This window comes from Macrobrachium rosenbergii, chromosome 56 (genome assembly GCF_040412425.1).
Source record: "Macrobrachium rosenbergii isolate ZJJX-2024 chromosome 56, ASM4041242v1, whole genome shotgun sequence".
Lineage (NCBI taxonomy): Eukaryota > Metazoa > Arthropoda > Malacostraca > Decapoda > Palaemonidae > Macrobrachium > Macrobrachium rosenbergii.
Window position 1 is genome coordinate 58,863,822 of NC_089796.1, and position 25,524 is coordinate 58,889,345.

The following is a 25,524-nucleotide window of genomic DNA, read 5'->3' on the forward strand; positions in this document are numbered from 1 at the left end:
ACATGTTAGCGAAAAATTATTCAAAACTACAAAGAAAGTCCATGGCAATATTTGCTTCATATTCCCAATATATAATTTGATAAAAGACAATTCAGTGTTAATATTTAACACCTAATATTTAATATATAAATATTATATATATACATATATATATGTATATATATAAAATATATATTATATATATAATATATATGGATATTGATTTTACCTTATTAAAAACACCGAGCGAAGTTCCTTCTACTATATATGCCTAAGTAAGACATGCAAAATTATGAAGAAACAAAGTCTGAGGATATACTGTTTTATAGGACATATTAAAAGTTAGAAGACACTCAATGAAACCAATTATAACAATATTAATATGTAGATTTACAAAACGTGTGAAGGAGACAAGTCATTATTCAAAATTTAACCTAAAGCAACTGCTTTAAAACATGGTGTATAATAGAAATACATTTCATTTAATGGTAAAATATTAACTACACTAGATTAACCTCACCAGTACACTATAACAAGCTAGTGCCACTATATTTTTAAAATGCTAGAGAAAATATACCTCATTTATCAGTATACCACTGGTAAAATAACATATCTCATTTAAGAGGAAAATAGGCGGATGTACTAAAACGCTTTGAATTCATTCCAACCCCTCACCAAATTACACCTTGTTTAATCTTTCATAATCGAATTAGCCGAGCTAAACATGCCCCGAGGTGTGATTTAATCAAGGTAAAACCTAATCTGATTTTAGGTCCGAGGGCAAAGAGAAAAAGAAGAGAAAAATGGAAAGCAGATACACATTTACATCGCAGTTAGGAGAGAGCCACCATAATTCAACGGATACGAACACCACAGCATAGATATACACGCGAGAATTACGTTAAAACACTGAAGAATCTAATAACTTACAATGCTAATAATTACTTGTTAAGAAAACATATTGCACAGTACTCGCTGAACGGAGAAAATGCGCAGTAATGTTATCATCCAAGGCAGACGACCTAGAGGAAAATGTAACATTCAGTTGATAATTAAGAAAGCTAATATAGGCTACCTGGGCTAAAAGTCTTACGTGGTTAGAAGACTAATTTGGTTTCCTCTACCACTGGATATCCGATAAGTTATTGTTCTTTTGCGAATGCAGTGAAACTTCCTTTGGTTAAGCAACACAATGTTTTTACCAACGTGACGAGACACACGAAAAGGGCCTTTTTAACGATCACTGACGAAATACTTCGATAGGATGGCATGATAGCTTCCATGATTATCTAAACTTTGAAGACGGATGCAAAAAAGAAATAACGATATATATATATATATATATATATATATATATATATATATATATATATATATATATATATATATATATATATATGTGTGTGTGTGTGTGTGTGTGTGTATGTATGTATGTTTGTATACACGTGCACAAACATAGACTGTATATGGAGATAAATAAGTATAAACTGATATATCTCGACTCGGGAATCTTGATATTAATTTTTGATCTCGCTTCCTCTGCAGTTCAGAATCTATTTTATGATTCACACGGTTAGAGGTAAGACATCGAGGTTCCAGGCAATTTGCTACCTTATAATACCTCTATATAATGGATAAAAGAGGAGGGTCGTAGATAGGACTGAAGACTTTGCCTTGTAAAATACCCATCATAAACGAAATTTGCAACACACGTTAGCGTAATTAAGTAAGGAGCGATGGGTACTAAAGGACCTTGGAAGCAATCATATCAATAAGAATGTAAAATAAGGAATTAAAATGGGTAACAAACTTTTTAGCATTAAATAAACACAAGCCATTTTGAAAACAGAATGCGAAAACAGGGAAAAAGTATATACAAGGACAAGGCAGGAAAACTAGAAAAATACTGAAGGGGAAAAGGGAATATTAATACAAGGATCATGGAAGTCTGAAAAACGTGCGGGGATCTTGGAAACCCCAAGGACTAAACCCGAATGTGACGAGTAAAAAAAAAAGGAAAATATTGACATTTTATCAAACCAAACCGAGGGTGCTTTCGAGAAGAAGTACGTCACGAAAAAGATTGGAAATACGAAGAGAGCCTCGTCGTTGTGCACATATGTGAATATGCACTGGAATACATGGCGCACGGTAAAAATCGATCTATGAGCGGTTAGTGCGGCAACTGAAACCACAACAAACACCGTGCGGAATCCAGAAACGAACCAATGCATTGATTCGAAGCACCAAGATAAGCCACAAATTCGGATCAAAGGAAACCTTCCAAAAATACCTCGGGTCAAGAAACTTACGTAAAATATACCACTGAAATCTCAGTGAAGACTGAAGACTGTAATCGACTTGAGATAAGTATATAAAAAAATCGATGATCTAAATTAGGTAAAACAAACAAATTTACTAGAGTACCTACTGATGAGCAATCTCCTAAAAGGGCTAAGAACAAACACAGAGATAAAAGTAAATGAAAAATGAACTCTATCCCTTGAGGGCATGGTGAAGTTGGGGTAGTTTGTGAGACGCACCTGAGCTGGCCCAGGTAAGGGAACCAACAATCAATGCCAAGTTCCTCCCTTATTCGTCGTTCTCCAACCCTGCAGGAGGAAGAAGAGGAGGAGGAAGAGGAGGAGGAGGGGATTAAGAGCACCTCTCCTACAAGTTTACACACACAAAATCCTTGGGGTGGGTGACTGACTACAAAAAAAGTCATGCTAATTTTTCAGAATTCCGTCAACTTGAGACACAATGAATTTATGATTACGGGTAAACTTCCATACTTCGAATTGGGTTACTTGGGTCATTTGGCTAAGTCAGAGCCATCATCTGTATCTAAACCAGAGAACGAACACGGCGATAGGCCAAAAGTCTTTTACCCAGATCCGACTGCGTCTCCGGATGAACCAGTGACACCGATTTAATATGATAATGGAAAACGCGCACACAAGCCTGATATAATATAAGACGTTTCGATCAATATTCCGTTATCGCCAAAACAAGATATCCATGTCATCCATCGGCGTATTGGTAAGAACTCATGACTGCATGCCCAACATCCGAACCTCACCTTAAACAACCCCCCACCCCCACAACAAGCCCCTTCCCTCCCAAATAATCTTACATCCCACCATATTCATACAATCACGGATACACGCACGTGATTTAATAAGGCAAGTTGTCTTGACTTGATATATAGCAAAATTTGATAAGGAATAATAAAGCATGGAAATGTGCATATCCTCAGCGCCAGGTAAAGAATGCCGTTATGATACCCCGAGTGTGTATGCATACAAAAAAGGATGTCACTGACACTCCCCTACAGGCAGCGGGATGTGGGAAGGCCGCCTGAATGTCAGAATTCGCGGCATTTGGAAGAACTATCAATTTCTACCAGAATCCAGCTGGAACTTGCGCTAGAAAAAAAAAAATTCCCTTTAGAGACACACCGCACCCACACCTCTCTTGAATTATGCGAACTAGACGGGACGGCCTAAGCCTAAAAACTTTTTTTTTATTTATGAAAATGTCCACGAAGCAACGAGTGCCAGAAAGGTCAACTTCAAGTTTGAAAAAACTCGACTTTTACACATTCATAAAAGAATTAAATAATTTTTTACAAATCGTGGGAACCAGAAAGGTCATTTTCAGTTTGAATTAGTAGACTTAAGCCTTTCATAAAAATTCTAAAAATCACAGAAATAAAATCAAGAATTTTCCTTATACAAAATAAAAAACAAAAAGAATGTAAATCACCGTTTTTCAAAGTCGATAAGACATTATTGTGCGTTTGATTCACAAAAACAATTCCGCCTTCATGAATAAATAACACCGACTCCTGTCCCAGTCGGAACTATTCAGAAGAAGCAATAATCAAAATTACTTCTTCTCGAACAATGAAGCACAGAATGCGGATTCGAAATAACAGTTGTATTATACAACAAAGTACGATAAGTAAATATCTGGGATGTATTAACAGCTCCATTAAGACCAGCTGTCATAACATAGGTTGGTATGAAAGGAAAAAAATGGCCTGGAGGAAAAAGTGAGATGTAGAATGAAAGCACATACGAGTATAAGGGATACATCAGAAAAAAATAAAATGATATATATATATATATATATATATATATATATATATATATATATATATACATATATACATATACGCCTGTTTATAAAGGTGAATATATCGCAAATATGAACGAAAAAATATATATCACTTCTAGAAGATGACAATAACTAACTCACTACAAAGAAACACAAGTTAGCCTATAGATGGTAAAGCATTAGCTACAATCATCACTTATGTCCTGAAATTCCAATAAATACATAAAACAATACTGATCAATTATCTCTCAGCGGCGTCTGACAAACATCTTTCCTCAACATCTGGAAAACAAATATTGTTTGTCACGAAGATTACTTATCATGTAACAGTGGGTGATTCGTTATGGGTCTATATTGACCAGTCCCGGCACCCCTCTTCCCTACACCCTTCCTTTATGCCAAGGGATGGACCTACTGGGTGCAGGGGGTTAAATGAATTCTATTGTCCACCACGAGAGGGTCAAAACACAACTCATTTCCGTTCACTTCTCTCTCCCTCTCTCTTTCTCTCACTTGAGAAACTCCAAAGTCACTTTTCTGCCGAGGGAACTTTTCTACTTCCTCCAAGGAAAACTTTTCTCGCTATTTTTTCTTTTCTTTATCATCCACTTCCAACACTCATAGCAATACTATTTCCACGGGCCGACGAAGGGGAAGCGTGGGGGGCTGGTGCGTGGGTATGTGAAGGGTAGGGAGGGGCAGGACAAAACAGGTAGGGGACGCCACTGGGCACCTCAGGATCCGCAGAGAACTGGAGGAGGACTAGAGCTGAAGGCGAGGGAAGGTGAGGGTGCGTGTCACGAACCTACCGAACAGCCTCACGCACGCACACACATCCAGGCGCGCCCAGCCATTGGTGTTTGGCGCAACAGTCATTTTACCTCTCTCTCTCTCTCTCTCTCTCTCTCTCTCTCTCTCTCAAGTGTGTTTGCCCAACAATCTTTATTTTTCTCAATTTTTTTGTGTCATTTTCAGTTGACCTGTGACAACCGCTTGGTTTTAATTATTCTTTAGTTTTATTTCCTTTATTTCCATTTTCCCCTCTTTACTGTGTCTCTCCCCTCCTTCAATTATCATCTCTATTCATCTGACTTCCACTTCACATCATTTCGTCCACTCTTTTAAACATTCTTCGCTATTTCCCCGTTCTCGGATTTTTTTGTGTGTCGAGTTCTCTCGTGAAATTTTCTAATCGCTTTCACCCTCAGTTTCCACTCGCTTCCCTTTCATGATTTCGATTCAACAACCCACTTTTATTTCCCTTGTTATCGTCTTTGTTGTCTTTTTCCATTTCTTTGTGTCAACTTCTGTATCCTTTTCCCAAATTCTTTTGTTCCACTTCTTTTAGAAAAAGTAAAAAATATAAATTTCTTTTTACCGCGTTCTATTTAGTTCTTAGAGGCGACTAGAACCAAATTTAATTTTCTATGCTCATTCCCCTATTTCATCTCCTAAATGTTATTATCTTCCATTTCCCTATTCCCTTTTCGTTCGTACCTGCCTACCTTCTACTCGAAACAATCCTTCCCCTTCTCTCTCTCTCTCTCTCTCTCTCTCTCCACTTCACATTTTACCTAAGCCTCCCCATCTGACTGAATATGATTATGTCCTCGTGCTGACGCAGGCGGCCCAAAGCATGAGGCACATACAGGTAGAAACATACATGCACATACGGTGGCTCTTCCATCCCCAGCCACTCCCAAATTCTCAGAAGGTCTTCAAACATCGCTCGTGAAGGAAACCTTTATGGATGCCAAATTCACCTACGGTGAATGTTTACGTTACAGGGACCGAAGAACCTGAGCGTTCGTCTGTCTCCTAAAATGATTTATATATATATATATATATATATATATATATATATATATATATATATTTAAATATATTTAAATTTATTTATTTATATATATATATATTTAAATATATATATATATATATATATATATATATATATATATATATATATATATATATATATATATACTGTATATATATATATATATATATATATATATATATATATATATATATATATTATATATATATATATATTGCTGACATGGAAGGGAATACGATTTATGAATTTGAAAATGGCATACATCCATACATACATGCATACATGCAAGACAAACACACACACACACATGCATACGAAGCACTGACCGGTGTAAGAGATCTTAGACAGCTTTTTTACACCCAAAAGCACTTCCAAAATGGGGAACAGTTCACAAGCAAGCATAAATACGGATTCCCTATGTGTGAGCCAACCATTGCAGATTATTAACAATAGCTGATACTACACATTTTTCAACTCACAGTTGGAATTAAGCGCTTAAAGGATGGAATCAATAAAGCCTATTGCTCAAGGATAAATACGACTTCCATTTCTTCGTGTTTCGTTAAAATGAACCAGCATGCTGCTGACACGCTCTGTTTGCTTGACTTTTAGTCGAGTTCTTAGCAAACGCGATCTACTTCCCACCCGAACCTTGCAGTAAATTGCCTTGAATTAAACTCTTGGAAAACGTGATCTGAATTATAGCTGCAGAATTTTACTACACTTAAATCCTTGCAAAAAATCACTTCGAATTAAATGCTACAGAAAAATTTCCTCGGATTGAAATCTTGTGTAAAATTAGAGTGTGAGGAAAATGTCGTCATAGTGATAACCGAGTTACAGTTTGTGAGAAGAGAATGAATACATTATTTCATATCCCTTCTTTACTATCGTCCCCCGTCCCCATATGTTCAATAGCTTATTCCCCTTTACATATGTACACATATAAAGGCTCAACTTGGAGCAAAAAAATAATATGAAATGACAGGATATGATATAAAAGGACATGTAGCCTCACATAAACGAAAACAGAAAAAAAGACATAGCACACAAACGAACAAGATCGCGCTCGCGCGCACAAACCCACCCACCCACCCACCCACCCACACACACACACACACAAGTATAACATGAAAAAACGTCGACTCGCATAAAAGCCAAAGAGAAAGACATTCCCATAGTCAAAACGTCTTGATGAAGGTGCATCACATTCAACACACTTAATTCTGCATCATTAATCACAGCGAAACTGACTTTTCAGCTCTTCCTTTCCCAATCAAAAACGCAAGGAATACCTCGAAATGAAATTGTTCATTTGTGAAGGTAAACTAATAAAGCATACTGTGCGAATTCTCACAAAAGAATCAAACTTGTTCATTCTTCCAGAATATTGCAATAATATGATGCAACGTCGTAATTGTTTAATCAATAAAGGGTCTCATGATCTCAACTGAACAAATATGCCGTGCTCTAGATTCAGGATCCAAAGAGACTGAACGATATGATATGAAAATGAGCAGATCTATCGGAGAGTGAAATGAAAATCCAAGGCACCTATTACACGTGTCAATCATTAACAAAGTGTTCGCAAAGGATTGTACAATGGACGATAGCTAAATATACAAAGAGAGGCACAAAAGAACGGAAAAAATACAATTAAACAGAATTAATTTAAAATCATGCTCTACCTGATCCTCTCTGAATAACCCAGCGTGAGTTCTTCCACCTCACGACACTAAAAATAAAACAGCCGGGACAGACGTTCGATCATAGTTTTAAACACGAACTGAATTTTTTCTCCCTCTAAATTTAAGCAGAGTTAACAAACGTTTTATTTTCGACTCGCAGGTGGTTTATTTTTAATCATAAAACTTTGCTTAGTTGCCTGTTTCTAACAACACATGCAATGTAAACATATACATACGTATATATGTATATATATACATTTATATACAAAGCTGTTTATAAGTCGTCATCTAAGATCCATTAAGGGACGCAACTGAGAGAGCACTAGTCAGCACAGCAATTATCTTGAGAATACAGACGTTGTAAAACAGAGAGAGAGAGAAGAGAGAGAGAGAGAGAGAGAGAGAGAGAGAGAGAGAGAGAGAGAGAGAGAGAGAGAGCCTGACAAATGTACTATTAAAAAAAAGAACCTTACATACTATTAAAAAAGATATCAATAATGACCGGAATAATTACGAAAGGTTTTAAACGTTCCCCAATTATGATTTTATTCCTTAAGGAAAAACAAAAAATAAAATTTTCTACTGACACGTTGTTTGAATATACGGTCCCCTGCACAAAAGTTCAAAGCTTCACCTTTTTTTACAAAACCATATTATGACACAACCCATGATAAGTGCTCCTCCGCTGAAGGTTGAATCAAAATGACAAATTGCAGAAAGAAACCTTCAACTGGGGAAAATAAAGAAATAACATTCTGAATAAAATCAGCAAACAAAATATCACGAGCGGTAAAGGAGATACTAAAATAAATATGTAATAACGAACAACATGAGCAAGCTGAAAAAAAATCTAATATAAGAAATGACACAAATGAACCTAGAAATGCAAAAAATCAAAAGCAGGATGAACGAAGAGAGAGGCAGTGAGAAAGAAGAACTATAAGAAAATCTTCATGAGAGAAAAGAAACACAAACATAAAAGGCAAAACCCTGGAAATGTCAACAATCGCAAGCGAGATGAACGAAGAGTAGAGAGAATATTGGATCGAGCACATCGCGCGACAGAGGAGAAGCGTAAAAATCGAAAACAGTAGGAGCTTTACTGCTTGCGTTATAAATATATCCTGATTAAAGCTGCTTGCTTCATTGTGAAGACCATGAAACCGAGCTCTTTCTGTCGCCTCAAGTTGGTATCCCGATAACGCCGGATTCGATTCGCCGATTCCGCGGCCGCTTCATCTCGGACAAAATGTCGATGTAGTACTGAACTCTGCCATTTCATAAGATTCCCGCATTTCTCTCTCATTTTGTGGGTTATGATGACCACATGCAAAATTCAGATATATCTGTCTTAGCAAAAGATCTGAGGAATGAGACTGAAAAACAAAGACCAAAGATGGCCATTTCTAAATAATCCCCGCAAATATTATGCATGATTTTGTACACAGGGTGGAAATGTTGACTTTCAGAATGTACTGACCACGACTTTTCCGTTTTTCAAATTCCTCGATTTTATCACCAAATGAACAAGGCATGATAACTCCAGGTCTCATTATGACCTTTAAAACTTACAACGTTTATAAGTCAAGATTATTCCACGGTACGACAATTCTGCTCAATTGTATGCAAATCAAGAACACACTGAAGAAACATTAAAAAAATTGGTTTCCTAAACATTTATCATATGACTGTGCTTCGTATCAGCCTTTGTTTGGAAACTTGTTCTCATATTTAGGAGCTTCTTACTTTTCCTTCTCAACCTGATGGAGTTAAGGGTGACTGATCGAATCAACAAAGCGCCCTGACTTCTCTAAACTCCTCATTACCTACGCTAAGTAACCTCGCTGTCATTACCTACTGAGTATTGTTTTGACCAGTGTTTCGCTGAGCTACAGGAGAAAGTATCCCCCCCCGGCCTCGGATGACCCCGGAAAAACCACCTGGCCACATTTTCCCCTTGAGAATTGCTCGCTGCAACCGTGTAACTGAATTCCTCCATGCTTCCTACATTAGGTCTACTATTTTCTTCGTGGAAGGGCTACAATCATTTTTTTCTTTTTCACTCTTCAGTCGGATCATTACATGAGATTTCCTGTTCCATCGGCCTCTAATAAACTACTAAACCTAATTTTATGCAAAATAAGTTCTAAATGATTATACATAGACAATAAATTCCTGTTCCAATGAGCGGTTATTCTTAGCAACTAAAATTAATTTGTGAGCCAGCCATAACTGGCTAAAAAGTAACATGAAATAGAGTACAATGAGTTTATGACTTTCAAGCTTTCTCACTCTCGCAAAACCCCGAAGACTTAAAAACTTGGATGGATTTAATTACCTAGTACATACATTTTGAAGCTAGAATGCACCAGAGATGAAGAATCATGAAGCTGTTGAAAATTAATTATACCAGCATATACAGTACACTTTATCCGTGTGAGAGAGAGAGAGAGAGAGAGAGAGAGAGAGAGAGAGAGAGAGATAACATTTATCTATCTATCAATTTACATGATTTTTAATATTTCATTCAGTAGACATCGGTACATGACTCTACTCTGATATGCAGACGTGAACCCAAGGTATCGACTGGACGAACAAGAATAGTCAAAAGCCGATGTCTCCCCCGCTCCCCCAAAAGAAAAGTCCACTGCACATCAAGGAGGAATACAGAATGAGGAATTCATGTAAGAAAAGAGTATGCACTATTTTAAGATAAACTTTTTAGTACTTTCGTAAGAAACATTTGTGTTAAAAAAATACAGAAAGGGGGGAGGAGGGGGGGGGGGTGATATGCGATGGCGACCTACTAAAATGCAGACTTGATACAGAAAATAGTTCCGTCCGCTGAAATGTCAAGGGCAGCTTTAAGAGGTGAGGTCGCTGTAAATTAATAAGATTACTTTAAGGATCGCTTTGTGCTCACGGGTTATATATATATAATTGATGGTGAAGTATGAGAGCGGAGCCGCTTATGTTTCATTTTTATGAGAGAGGCACCAGTCTGAAAGGTCCTGAAGGACAAATATTTACCCCGGACGCGACAATCTTGGAAGAGACTGTTTATTTTTATCTTAGGCGAGGATGGTAAAGAAAACTGGAGGTTCAAAACTGTTTTTTTTATGTATAGGTCAAGGGACCGAGAAAATAATATCATAACAAAACAAGAAGAAGACGAGAGAGATATACTTCTTAAGGGAAATGTTACTTTTCCTTAGGACTCAAAACTAACATTTGCAGAAGAGTTCAGTACTATGAAATTCATAGTTGCACTATCTCCTAAATTGCTGAAGCCAAAAAATTTTTCATAAGAGATATAAAATTCCATATTCTGAATGACAGCAAAACCGATTAGTCCTGGAACAAGTTCTGATCGTAACCATTCTCAAATTGGTGACAGAATGAAGCAACAGAATCTCGTCATTCAAAGAGAGACTGTTTCGAATCAGACACGGATCGCTGCTCAAATCGGAGACGCCTGCTGGGTTAAAACTTCTGTCCGAGAAGTAACACCGTTTTAAAAGGCTGGTGTATTTTATTACCAAATATCAGATATTAATGAAAAACAAACGACTAAGAGTCGTATTGGGCATTCAATCAACATTAAAGCTTCAGCAAAAATACAAAAAAAATTGGTAATTAAGGATATTTTAGCTTTACCGTAAAAATTATGAAAATAATAAGAGCGTATTTTGCACCAATCAAAAAAATAAAAACGTGATAGTCTATTTCTGGATTACGATTTCTTTATTAACGACTTAACTTTGGCCCCAGCTACAAATCCCGAAACTTCTGGCGATAATCCAGAGAAAATTTACTTCAAATTCAATACTTTTCTCTCTACTGCTAATGCCAAAGTGTGTATGTGTGTGACGAACACTAACGTTCAGTAAATATCAATGGCACTCTCAAGCAGATTTACTGCACAGCAACTGGCAGCTTGATCAATTTCTAAACATGCAGGCAAATATACTCAGCTACACACGCACACACATATATACACAGTATGTATGTGTATATATACAGTATATATATATATATATATATATATATATATTGGTATATATATATATATATATATATATATATATATATATATATATATATATATATATATACACGTGTGTAAACAGATTATGTTATTACAATTTATGCGATTCACCCTCAGAATTATTATATTTAACAAAACTAGTATATACCATAGACCACAGACGATATATGCTACAGGTTCGAATTTCGCGGGTCCTCCCTGCAGAGTGGCCAAGTAAAGTCTCATGCGTGAACTTGTCAATTTAAAATCTATATGCTGCAAGTTCTTCTAATTTTGGAGGTGACCTGCCATTGCTCGCTGTAAAAATCGATAATCGTGAAACTAATTCACGTGAGTCCAGACCATCAGAAGGTGATCCGAGGAGTGTGCAGATGCAATCAAAACTTAATGAGGACCATATGACGGAAAAAAAAGTGTGTGAAACGCAACCAAGTTTTCAATAACTCTGACATTATTTATTAAAAAAATGCATTTAGTGGATAAAAAATTAAGTTTCACCTACAGTTGATAAAAAAAAAAAAAAAAAAAAAGGGGGAGGTTTTTAAATGACATAAGGCCAGCCCACGATTCATTGTTTTTAAGAAATGTATTTTCAGCCGGTAAAATCGGGTACAAGAGAAATAAATACACATTACAATGGATTGCAACATTGCGCAACTGATTCAAATGGCCCGTCTGAGAGAGATTGTTTCCCTACCTTTTTCCCCCCAAGAACCAAGATCATCATTCTCTTTCGGTAATTTATTCTATAACGGTACCAGTATGCCCTCTTCTTAAAATGGGTTGGCTCAAGAAAAAATTAAACAGTTGCTGCCACATTCATCTTTCAAATGAGTGATTTACCTATCTGTGCACACATATTGACACATAAATATTATATATATATATATATATATATATATATATATATATATATATATATATATATATATATATATATATATATATATATATACTATATATATATATATATATATATGAAAATAAGAATGGCCTATAAAACACTATTTAAACGTTGAAACCATATATTTCGGGCACTTGTTTCTGTGCCCCTGTTCACTGGTAGAATATGGACAGGTGGAAACCCTGGTACATGGTATATATACAAAAACATGAAGGTGTCTTGAAAGGCCTCCGATGTTAAGGAGGTAAGTTTCTTATGAAGGAGGGGAGAGTTGCCAAATTCCCCTAGTGGTTTTTGGCCTCATTAGAGCACCGTTTGGCGATGGATCTGGCGGTCGCGTTTCTTGGGGCATCTTCTTCAAAAGGGTGCGAGGATTAGGTGTCAATGGCGTCCGATTTCCAATGTCCTCTGACAGTTCATATTGTTGGTTTGATTGATGATAGCAGATTCAGCATCTTTCTTTTGTACGGACAGCTACACTGAAAATTAACTCCGCCCCACTCCAGTTAATGACATCCCCTGTATTTCTAATGTGCTGGAAAATTCCCGAACTCTCGAAGCGTAACGTACTGATCTTTGTGCTCTGTTATTCTTTGCAAGAGCGACTACCTGTCTCGCCTACATAAATGTCATGACAATTACTACACGGTATCTTGTAAACTCCGGCTTCTTCCTTTTGTTATTTAAGTATTTAACGAGCGAACTCCCGATGGATTTGGGATAATGGAAAATGAAAGTTATCAGAACTGAGTTGCTCGATTTTTTGGTGTTTTCATCGTATGGAAGCTTTTATTTTGTTGTTGAAATCTATTTGTCTGTTGTAAGTGGGACCTCTGTAGTATATTTTATTTGCTTTATTAATAGCCCTCTCGATAATGTGTGGTGGAGCGAGTATTGCGTTGGTGTTGGCGGATCGTGTTAACATTCAGATCCAGGTACTCATTTGAACATATCCTAAAGTCCTCTGAGGAATACACATTACCCTACCATGATTTTTACGGAGGCGTGGTCTTCCTAGCTAAGAAATGAATGTAGGAGACAGCGATAAAACTGGGTTTTCTATATAATTGTAAATGCATACCAGTGTTCTGTTTCTTATGATCAGTACATCTAGAAATGTGGTGAGGCAGTTTTCCGTCCTTTTTCCATTCTGTTTTAAATTTTATGGTAACTAGCGAATTTATTTTAGATAAAAATTCCTTAAAGTCCCCAGCTATTGTCCCAGAAAGTAAAGATATCATCATTATCTAAGCAGATCATCATTATGGGCTTTGATAGACGAAAAAGTTCTGTTTCGAAATATTCCATGTACAAGTTTGCTAGAAGGGGGTGATAGGGGACTTGATACTACAGCCAAATTTTTGTTTGTAAAAATTACCATTGAAAGAAAACACGTTGTTAGTTACACAGAGGTTGATAAGTTTTAAAGTTTTATCTATGCCAAGAGGAAAATGGTCTTCATATGGTTGTAACTTCAGTCTAAGAAAACAACACGTCGGCAATCAGGACTTTAGTAAATAATGAATCGACGTCTAGACTGAGCAGTTTGATGTTGTGAGGGGATGTTTAAACTATTAAATTTTGCCATGAAATCTTCTGCATGTTTGACGTGGGAGGATGAGAAGGTTCCTAGGTTTATGATAACAAGTCTGCGATTTATTTATTTAATTTGTACATGAAAAGAGCCCTGCTAATATTATAAGGCGTAAAGGAATCCCATCTTTATGTGTTTTCAGGAGGCCGTAAAAATAGGGGAGAAGGTTGATTACCTTGAATGTCTCTAGTAATTCTATGTCTTTTTTATTGCCCCTATGGTTCTAACTGATTTGTTAAACTGAAAAGCAATATTGTTGTGGGATCTTTCGTTAATTTGTCGTAGGTCTCCGCATCGTTTAGAAGTTCTTGAACTTTATTGATGTATGTCCTTGTCTAACAGAACTATTTTCCGTCTTTGTCAGATTTTGTGATGATATATCCCTTTTTCTTAAGCTAACTAATGCATTTTGGAATCTTTTAAAAGAACGAATTTTTGTTGTTATTTTTGCTCCAAGACATTTAGCAAAATGCCTTTGAGATATACCTCTTTCTTGTCAAAAGTTGTTTTTGCAAAATGTTTATCAAAAGCAACTAGGAAATTAAGATTACTCTCAGGACCAGGTTTTAGAGCGAATGAAACTCCAAGATTTAAAACGGTCTGTTCTTCTGCAGTGAGGGATGGTTAGAGAGATTCAGTACAAGATTGGGAAGGCCAAGATTATTCCATACGCTGTTCCTAATCAGTCTTTTTAATTTGTAGCACAAATTTCTGGAGTGGGACTCACTGTTCTCAATAAAAACCTGATAGCACAAAAATATGAAAGATATCTGTACATACCATCATCCCTGCACATGAGGCGAAGTGGACATGGCTAGCTCACTTATTTTCTTCTAATCACATAGATGTCTTGGTGTGTGGATTGTGATTCTGTCTTGGAGGAATGTGCGGATGGAGTCCGGAAATGGGTCTGACGCCGATGTCCAACGCGTGAAAAACCGTATACATTTTGGGGAGAAACTTGTTCCTGCTAGGCATTCTTGTAGAAAATTTCTCTGATTCTTCCTCTTGTGTAACCCATGTACTAGTCGTTCGTACCGTCTGAAGATGTGCTTTACAGCTGGGTTGAAGCCGAAAACTGGCGTAAACTGTGATGTTCCATAATGGGCAAAAATGAATGTCTTTTCCTGTAATACTACAGTGTAATATGAAAATAAGAAGGCCCATAAAACACTATTTGGAATGTTGAAAACCATATATTATTTCAGGCACTTGTTTCTGTGCCCCTGTTCACTGGTAGAATATGGACAGGTGAAAGTTACAATGGTATATATACAAAAACATGAAGGTGTGGCCTTAGGCCTCCGATGTTATGCAGGAGGTGGCGTTTCTTAGAAGGAGATTGACCAAATTCCTAGTGGTTTTTGGCCTCATTAGCTCCCGTTTGGCGATGGATCTTGCGGTCGCGTTTCTTGGGTCATCTTCTTCAAAAAGCAGTGCGAGGATTAAGGTGTCAATGGCGTCCGATTTCCAATGTCCTCCTGACAGGTTCATATTGTTGGTTTGATTGATGATAGCAGATTCCAGCATCTTTCTTTTTTGTACGGACAGCTACTCTTGAAAACCAACTCCACTCCAGTTAATGACATGCCCTGTATTTCTAATATGTAGGAAAATTCCCGAACTCTCCGAAGCGTAACATTACTGATCTTTTGTGCTCTGTTATTCTTTGCGGAGCGATCTACCTGTCTCGCCTACATAAATGTCATGACAATTACTACACGGTATCTTGTAAACTCCGGCTTCTTCCTTTTGTTATTTAAGTATCGTTATGGCGAACTCGATGGATTTGGGATAATGGAAAATGAAAGGATTATCAGAACTGAGTTGCTCGGGTGGCCTTGGATGTTTTCATCGTATGGGAAGCTTTATTTGTTGTTGAAATCTATTTGTCTGTTGTGAGTGGGACCTCTGTAGTATATTTTGTTGCTTTATTAATAGCCCCTCTCGATAATGTGTGGTGGATGGGAGCAGTTGCGTTAGTGCTGGCGGATCGTGTTAAATTCTTGATCAGGTACCATTTGAACATATCCTAAGTCCTCTGAGGAATAGGTTGCACCCTACCATGATTTTTACGGAGACGTCGTGGTAGCTTAAGAAATGAATGTAGGAGACAGCGAAGGTGGGTTTTTCTATATACTGTAAATGCATACCTGTTCTGTTTCTTATGATCAGTACATCTAGGAACGGCAGTTTTCCGTCCTTTTCCATTCTGTTTTAAATTTATGGTCGGAACTAGCGAATTTAGCCTATTAAAAAATTCATAAAGTCCCCAGCTATTGTCCCAGAAAGAAAGTAAAGATATCATCTACGTATCTAAGCCAGATCATGTTATGGGGTTTGATAGACGACAAAAGTTCTGTTCGAAATATTCCATGTACAAGTTTGCTAGAAGGGGTGATAGGGGACTTCCCATGCTACAGCCAAATTTTTGTTTGTAAAAATTACCATTGAAAGAAAAACGTTGTTAGTTACACAGAGGTTGATAAGTTTTAAAGTTTTATCTATGCCAAGAGGAAAATGGTCTTCATATGGTTGTAACTTCCTCTCTAAGAAACAACACGTCGGCAATCAGGACTTTAGTAAATAATGAATCGACGTCTAGACTGAGCAGTTTGATGTTGTTTGAGGATGTTTAAACTATTAAATTTTTGTATGAAATCTTCTGCATGTTTGACGTGGGAGGATGAGAAGGTTCCTAGAAAGGGTGATAACAAGTCGAGCCATTTTGATAATTTGTACATGAAAGAGCCCCTGCTAGATATTATGGGGCAGAATACAAGCCACACACCAAGACATCTATGTGATTAGAAGAAAAATAAGTGAGCTAGCCACGTCACTTCGCCTCATGTGCAGGGATGATGGTATGTACAGATATCTTTCATATTTTGTGCTATCAGGTGCTATTGAAAACAGTGAGTCCCACTCCAGAAATTTGTGCTACAAATTAAAGACTGATTAGGAACAGCGTATGGAATAATCTTGGCCTTCCCAATAATGTGCTGAATCTCTCTCTAACCATCCTCACTGCAGAAGAACAGACTGTTTTAAATCTTGGAGTTTCATTCTGCCTAAAACCTGGTCCTGAGAGTAATCTTAATTTCTAGTTGCTTTTGATAAACATTTTGCAAAAACAACTATGACAAGAAAGAGGCATGTCTCAAAGGCATTTTTGTTAAATGTCTGGAACAAAATAACAACAAAAATTCGCTCCCAAAAAGATTCCAAATGCATTAGTTAGCTTAAGAAAAGGGGGATATCATCATCTACAAAATCTGACAAAGACGGGAAAATAGTTCTGTTAGACAAGGAGACATACATCAATAAAGTTCAAGAACTTAAACGATGTGGAGACCTATGATAAATTAACGAAAGATCCTACAACAAACATTGCTGCTTCAGTTTAACAAATCAGTCAGAACCATAGGGGGCAATAAGAACACATAGAATTACTTAGAGACATTCAAGGTAATCAACCCTTTCTCCCTATTTTTACGGTCTCCGAAAACACATAAAGATGGGGATCTTTACGCCCCATAACATCTAGCAGGGGCTCTTCATGTACAAATTATCAAAATGGCTCGCAGACCTGTTATCACACCTTTTCTAGGAACCTTCATCCTCCCATGTCAAACATGCAGAAGATTTTATACAAAATTTAATAGTTTAACATTCCCTCAAACAACATCAAATGCTCAAGTCAACGTCGATTCATTATTTACTAAAGTCCCGATTGCCGACGTGTTGTTTTTAAAGAGGAAGTTACAACCATATAAGACCATTTTCCTCTTGGTATAGATAAAACTTAAAACTTATCAACCTCTGTTTAACTAACAACGTGTTTTCTTTTCAATGGTAATTTTACAAACAAAAATTCTGGTTGTAGCATGGAAGGTCCCGCATCACCCTTTAGCAAACTTGTACATGGAATATTTCAAAACAGAAATTTTTGTCGTCTATCAAACCTCCCATAACATGATCTGGGTTTAGATACGTAGATGATATTTTTACTTTCTGGGACAATAGCTGGGGGACTTTAAGGAATTTTTAGTAAGCTAAATTTGTTAGTTCCGACCATAAAATTTAAAACAGAATGGGAAAAGGGACGGAAAACTGCTTTCCTAGATGTAATGATCATAAGAAAACAGAACAGGTATGTATTTACAGTATATAGAAAACCCACTGGCTGTCTCCTACATTCATTTCTAAGCTACCACGAACGTTCCAAAAATCATGGTAGGGTGCAACCTATTCCTAGAGACTTAGGATATGTTCAAAATGAGTACCTGATCAAGAATTTAACACGATCCGCTAACACCTAACGCAACTGCTCTATCCACCACACATTATTGAGAGGGCTATTTAACAAAGCCAAAATAAAATATACTATAGAGGTCCCACTCAATAACAGACAAATAGATTTCAACAACAAAATAAAGCTTCCACGATGAAACATCCGCAAGGCCACTGAGCAACTCAGTCTTCTGATAACCTTCTCATTTTCCATTATCCCAAATCCATCGGGAGTTCGCTCGTTAACGTATACTTTAAATAACAAAAGGGAAGAAGCCGGAGTTTACAAGATACCCGTGTAGTAATTGTCGCGACATTTTATGTAGGCGAGACAGGTAGATCGCTCTCGCAAAGAATAACAGAGCACAAAAGATCAGTACGTTACGCTTCGGAGAGTTCGGGAATTTTCCTACATATTAGAAATACAGGTGCATGTCATTAACTGGAGTGGGGCGGAGTTGGTTTTCAAGAGAGCTGTCCGTACAAAAGAAAGATGCTGGAATCTGCTATCATCAATCAAACCAACAATATGAACCTGTCAGGAGGACATTGGAAATCGGACGCCATTGACACCTAATCCTCGCACCTTTTTGAAGATGACCCAAGAAACGCGACCGCCAGATCCATCGCCAAACGGGAGCTAATGAGGCCAAAAACCACTAGGGAATTTGGTCAATCTCCTCCTTCTTAAGAAAACGCCACCTCCTTAACATCAGGCCCAAGGCCACACCTTCATGTTTTTGTATATATACCATTGTAACTTTCCACCTGTCCATATTTCTCCTACCGGTGAACAGGCACAGAAACAAGTCTTGAAAGATATGGTTTCAACGTTTAAATAGTGTTTTATGAACCTTTCATTTTCATATTACACTGTAGTATTACAGGAAAGACATTCATATATATATGTATATATATATATATAATATAAATATATATATGTATACACACATACACACACAAACGCATAGTCCCAGTCCAGTAGTTTTCTAGTTTACAGTATTCAACGAGACATGAGATACAACGGCGACTGCGGTAAGCGATGGCATCCATCCTGTGAAAGTCTCAGACTTCTTTTGAGTTGGATAAGTGGCAATTAGTCGACTGTGGTAGGTCACAACCGGAAAAGTGCAAAGTCCCAAAATTAGCCGAGAACCGTAAGCTACAGCCCTCTCCAATTGAAAAAGGTGTGAGCTGGATATATATTTACTCTAATATACACATATATATATATATATATATATATATATATATATATATATATATATATGTATATATATATATGTATATGTATACATATATGTATATGTATACATATATGTATATGTATATAATATATATATATATATAAATATATATATATATATATATATATATATATATATATATATATATATAGTGTATGTGAACAGATAGATTACTCATTTAAAAAAATTAGTGTCAGCGACTGTTTTATTTTTCTCTTGAGCCACCCATTTTATGTAAAGGGTACATTGTACCGTATTAGTATATATATACTGTATTTGTGTGTGTGTATGTATATATATATATATATATATATATATATATATATATATATATATATATATATATATACATATATATATGCATGTACAGTATGCATGTATATATCACATACGCCGTGATATCTTTTATATTCACAAAATAAAGAAGAAAACACAGTTATAAACACCTTAGCTTACTTGTATCGTATCTACGAGCACACTTTACTATGCGTATCGACCTATTTGAAAAATAAACCCTACTCTTCCACAGTAGGCCCTCTGATCCGGAAATGGTCTCCAGCTGATCGAACAAGACACACATGCTGAGATGTCGTGACAGGAACTGAGGACGGGCAAAGGCCGTGAGGATACATACAAGATCTTTATCTGATGTTTTATCACTTTCGGAAGTAAAATTCTCTTCATTTTTATTTCTTGAGTAAAATTACCCCTGTCTTCTATTTATTTCAACTATCTGCCGGTGTCTTTCGATTAGTTTTTGCACTCTTAACTCTATTTGGCTCTTGCATAGAAAATGAAGAGACAGTTAAAAAAAGCTTTAATCTACTGTTACAAATTACAACAATGATCAATATCTGTCGGAAAACTTAGAAATCGTCGAGTAGAGTTTTACGTCATTATTGTAAAACCACTGACCGGATCAACTGAGTGGTATCGAGTTTTTGTTTTATGTTAAATTCGCTACGCCACCTACGTAGATTTTCCCTTAAAATAAGTCAAGAAGCTGCGTCATTTTTCCAAATGTGCATTATAACCTATTTTTCGAGCATCAACTTGCCGCAAACAACTGCATTTAGTTTACTGTATAAACAAACTGCTTCCTATGAATGGATTTTCTTATATTTATGACTCATCAAACAGTTTTTTCTGACACCATAACATAATACACAGAAACTATAAATACACAAGTCTTGTGTTATAAGGCATAGTTAACGACACGATAAAGTAACAACTTTTCTTACTAGGTTAAGAAAAAATTGAATCATACATGAAAGTAAACAAAGCTGATGATAGGGTAGCACTGAACACAGAAACACGAGAGAGAGAGAGAGAGAGAGAGAGAGAGGAGAGAGAGAGAGAGAGAGAGAGAGAGAAGAGAGAGAGAGAGAGAAAAGCTTACGCAAGGTAAAAAAAGCCGTGTTTAAACTACGCTTTTTATTAAAATGTTGAGTGTATTTCATATAAATTGTTTCAAACACTCAAGTCATCTTTCAATAACTGTCAGTCTTTCAACTATTCTTTGATTTCCTTTTGAAATATTCAAGTAAATGGCTTAAGCCATTTACGGAAAAATATAAGGTTGAATAGTACGCCCGTTGATAACCATTGTGATATATTTAGATAATATTTAAAGTCTATATTAATTTTGCGATAATTTCATAACAATATGTTCCTTATTCACGTCAATTCTGAGTTCAAGTTATGCTTTCCTCCCTTTTACAGCCATCTGGGAATTTCCCAATTTTAGCTTTTCCCACTTAACTTGCCAACACGGCTTAATAACTATGCGAATATCTTAGAAGTGAAATATATTTATGAAATTTATTTACCAGAGGAATAATATGATTCTAAGCCTGAAAAGAGAGAGAGAGAGAGAGAGAGAGAGAGAGAGAGAGAGAGAGAAAGAGTTAAAATGCACTGTAAAATATAAAATATATTTCTTATACTCAAAATGATTCCGCTCTACCTTTCAACGAAAGAAACTCTTTCGATCTAATTCACTGAAGTGTTCGTAAATATCTTATTGATATATACGAAAAGAAAAAACTTTACTGTCGCGAAGTGAAACCACGAGCAACCTCCACCAAGACATTTGTTTTGATCTTGCGACAACACATCAATCTAAAATTTTCGCGAGGAAGCCCGACAGAGGAAAACGATTCAGAAGAGCTATTGGACGGTTTACTCTCAAAACGCTGAGTTGAAAGAAATCGTAATAGCATTTACGCTTCAAAAGAGCCGGATAGAAAAACTTCTGGACTATTGAGTACAACGAAGTTTACCCACTTTTCGTTTAACTTTTGATCTTACACGTGGTCTATCGATTCCCTTTCTAACCTTGCCCTTCTAGCAATTACTCTTCTTTCTTTCATGGTGTGTGTGTGTGTGTGTGTGTGTGTGTGTGTGTGTGTGTGTGTGTGAGAGAGAGAGAGAGAGAGAGAGAGAGAGAGAGAGAGAGAGAGAGAGAGAGAGAGAGAGAACGCAGGCTTAAAAATTGTCATTAATCTTACAGATGGACACAAATTTCTGAGCTCAAATAATTTTACACATAACATTGCGTTATGCTACATAAACACTTCGTTAAGTTCCACTTAGGAAAGCAAAATAAAGGAAAAATTAACAAAAACAGATTAAGCAAAAAAGCACGTCAAAGGTCCTAGGTCCGTGATACTGATTGCAAAAACCGTTGATCTTTTGATTGGTTGTCTGTTGCAAATATGAATGTGTCGAACCGAACGAAGTCATTTCGGCTCGCCTTCAATCTCTTTCTCCCGTTATTATACTTCGATCTTCCTCTCCTCTCCCCGTACTTTGATATAAAAAATGGAATGACTTCATTGTCGTTTAAAAATTTATTACTATTATTATTACAGCAAATTTCCATGTATATACAGTATATATATAACATATACATACATATGTACAGTATATATATATATGTGTATATATATACATACATTTGATGTGATAATGATAGTAATAAATTATTAAACGAACAATGAAGTCATTTCATTTTAAAGAAAGTATAGGAGAGGAAGATCAGAAGTATAATAACGGGAGAAAGCGACTGAAGGCGAGCCGAAATATATATATATATATATATATATATATATATATATATATATATATATATATATATATATATATATATATATGTGTGTGTGTATGTATATATACAGTATATAGTTAAAGTCCTCCTGGGCCTCTGTAGGCTAATAGGGTAGGCGCTGATCTGTTTCTTAGGCCGACAGCCAGTGGGGAACAGGTCCCAATGCCTATGACACGTGGCCAGTGGGTCGCTAGGCCCACTGTTTAACTCCCCAGGCCGAGGGCTGGTGCCTAATCTCCTACTGAGCCTCTCGGGTTTTTTCGGACCGCTAGGTTGACGGGCTGCCGGGATTTTTGCAGCGGCGCAATCCGAGCCATCAGTGAGCGGCGGGATATATACATAAAATCCAAGGCGGGTCAGGGAAAGGCACTAACGTTTCACAACTCCTCATAGTTGCATTTTCCAGGCAGCACACTGCGAACATAGCAATCAGTAAACTAATAAAATCAGTATTACAAATTAGAATTACAATAAAACATTCATAATAAAATACTAAAACCTTTACTAAAAGAACAAGGAAAAGGCTAGTAACAGCCTACCCAGAAGGAAGCTAAAAACAAACTACTGTACTGGCATTGAGTATTACAAAAGAGAGTGAGAAAAAAATAAATAAACATAGACGCAAAAGAAACAGCTCAACAAGACCATCAGGCAATAAACAGTTGTGTGGACGATGTTTGGGAGTTTAACGGTGGTACAGTCAATTTGGTAACAACAGATTCAAGTATTGTTAAATCATTTTCTTTTTGCACCTGTCCTATTATTGAAAAGTCTTTATTTTCTATAAAAGTTTTACATATCTTGGAATGATTCCTTATATTAGACTGTTCAGGGCTGGATAATCTGCTCCCGGTTCTAAAGCTGGCTCCTCTATGAGCATCAATGCGTACTCGCAACAGCCTCTTAGTACACCCGACACAGATCCCCTGATTACATCTGGGGCACTTGTCCTTATATATAACACGTTGGTTGTCAATAAAGGGCTGAGCTTGTCTTTAAACGTGAAGAGAAAGCCAACTGTTCGGGGGTTCTCCGGAATGAGTTTAAGGTTAATGGCCGGTAATTCCTTTTGAATGATGTTCAGAAATTTCTTTCTGAAAGAATCGTCTCGTATCTAGGGGAACGCTGCCTATAAATTCATCTTAGGGACAGTATAACATGGGGTAGGCGGCGTCATCTTTTTATTGAACATACTATTTACCGGTTTAAAAAATAGTTTAGATGGAAAACAGTTGTTCCTGAAATTATTAGTAAGAGTTGTTATTTCGTCATGAAAAGTCAGCCAATTAGATGACAGAGTAAAAGCCCTGTGGCGGAGGGTAGAAACAGCATTTAACTTAAAACTGAAATAACAATAGCTATAATAATTATACCCAGACCCGTAAATGTCCCTTTATGATATATGCCAGCGTAGAATCCTGCCGAGTTCCTGGCAACAAGAACGTCCAAAAATGGTAGCTTGCTGTTAGATTCTTTTTCTAGCGTAAATTTTATGTTAGGGTGTTGGGTATTAACCAAGTCCAAAAAAGAGTCTGCATTAAAATCTCGTTTAAATAAGACAAACGTGTCATCAACGCAACGTTTATAAAAGAAAGGGAGGAAGGTCAAGGGCCAGGCGTCCATTATGCGCTCTTCCAGGGGGTTCATAAAAATTTTGGTGAACGTAGGTCCTAAAGGACTTCCCATGAGCATTCTTTCCACCTGTTTATATAAAATGCCATTAAAAATAAAGGCTGTGTCCAGCACGGCCAACTCTAAAAATTGTTTAAAAAAGATTCTTGTTGAAATTATGAAATAAGACATTGTCATCAGGAAGAAGCTTATTTAAAATAGTCGATTATATCTACAAGGTACCAAATTCAAGCCTTGGGCCAAGGGTCTCCAGAGTGGTCGATATCGACCCCTGGAGGTCGATGAGACAATTCAAAGGGTCGATAAATGCCTGGGGGTCAAAAAGTGGTCGAATGAATTTTTGAGGTCGAATGCTGACAATTCGAATTCATATATAATTAGTTTTTATTGTCTACTCATCTTATATTCTGTTTGAACTTTAGTGAAACATACTGATAATGATATAGTTATAGTAAGTTATTAGTTGGAATCATAAGGCAATGGACCGTTGTAATACCTGTTTTCACATAAATGAACTGACTTTAATTTTCTTTGCTCATATGCCCTATTTCTTTAAATACTCGATAAACGTATTATCTACCGTATATTATTCATCACTAGCACTGACTGCAGTTTTGTAACATTTTCAAACATTTTTTCTTAGCGTTAGTTTTATTTTCAAGTGGCAAGCCGAAAATGTGCAAGAACCGTCTATTTGGCAGAGCTATATTCAAAATTTAACGAAGGAGAGAAACGTCTGCAAAGTAAATATGTTAAAATTATTCAAGTCCGAACAACACTAATAGGCTTTCAAGTCAACACAAGGTATTTAGATCTTCATTGGCACGTAAAAGATTTAAAATATATTCTTCAATTTTACGGCAATTGGAAGACGAATACATTTCTGACTGTGATTTGGATATATATATATATATAAAGCAACTTAAAAAATTAATGGGAGACTTTAAAGTACGTTTCGAGGACCTGGAGAAAATGCACGTACCCGACTGGGCTGTCACGCCGTTTGATTTGGAAATAGAAAATGCAGACACTGAATCTCACTTAGAAGATGAATTCGTTGATATGTGTGTG

General features: G+C 36.5%; 1 protein-coding gene across 12 annotated transcripts in view; it reads right to left on the reverse strand.

Annotated features, from left to right (window-relative positions):
• Window positions 1–25,524, reverse strand: part of LOC136836438 (uncharacterized) — a 527,535-nt gene that overhangs the window by 137,923 nt on the left and 364,088 nt on the right. For 2 of the 12 annotated variants that reach the window (XM_067100693.1, XM_067100684.1), the window contains exon 1: window positions 4,835–5,632. The exons of 8 other annotated variants lie outside the window; for them this stretch is intronic. The gene's annotated coding sequence lies outside the window, so the exon portion shown is untranslated. Of the gene's footprint in view, window positions 1–4,834; window positions 5,633–25,524 lie in introns of those variants that run through there. 2 more of the 12 variants (XM_067100686.1, XM_067100690.1) reach the window with 2 other exon arrangements.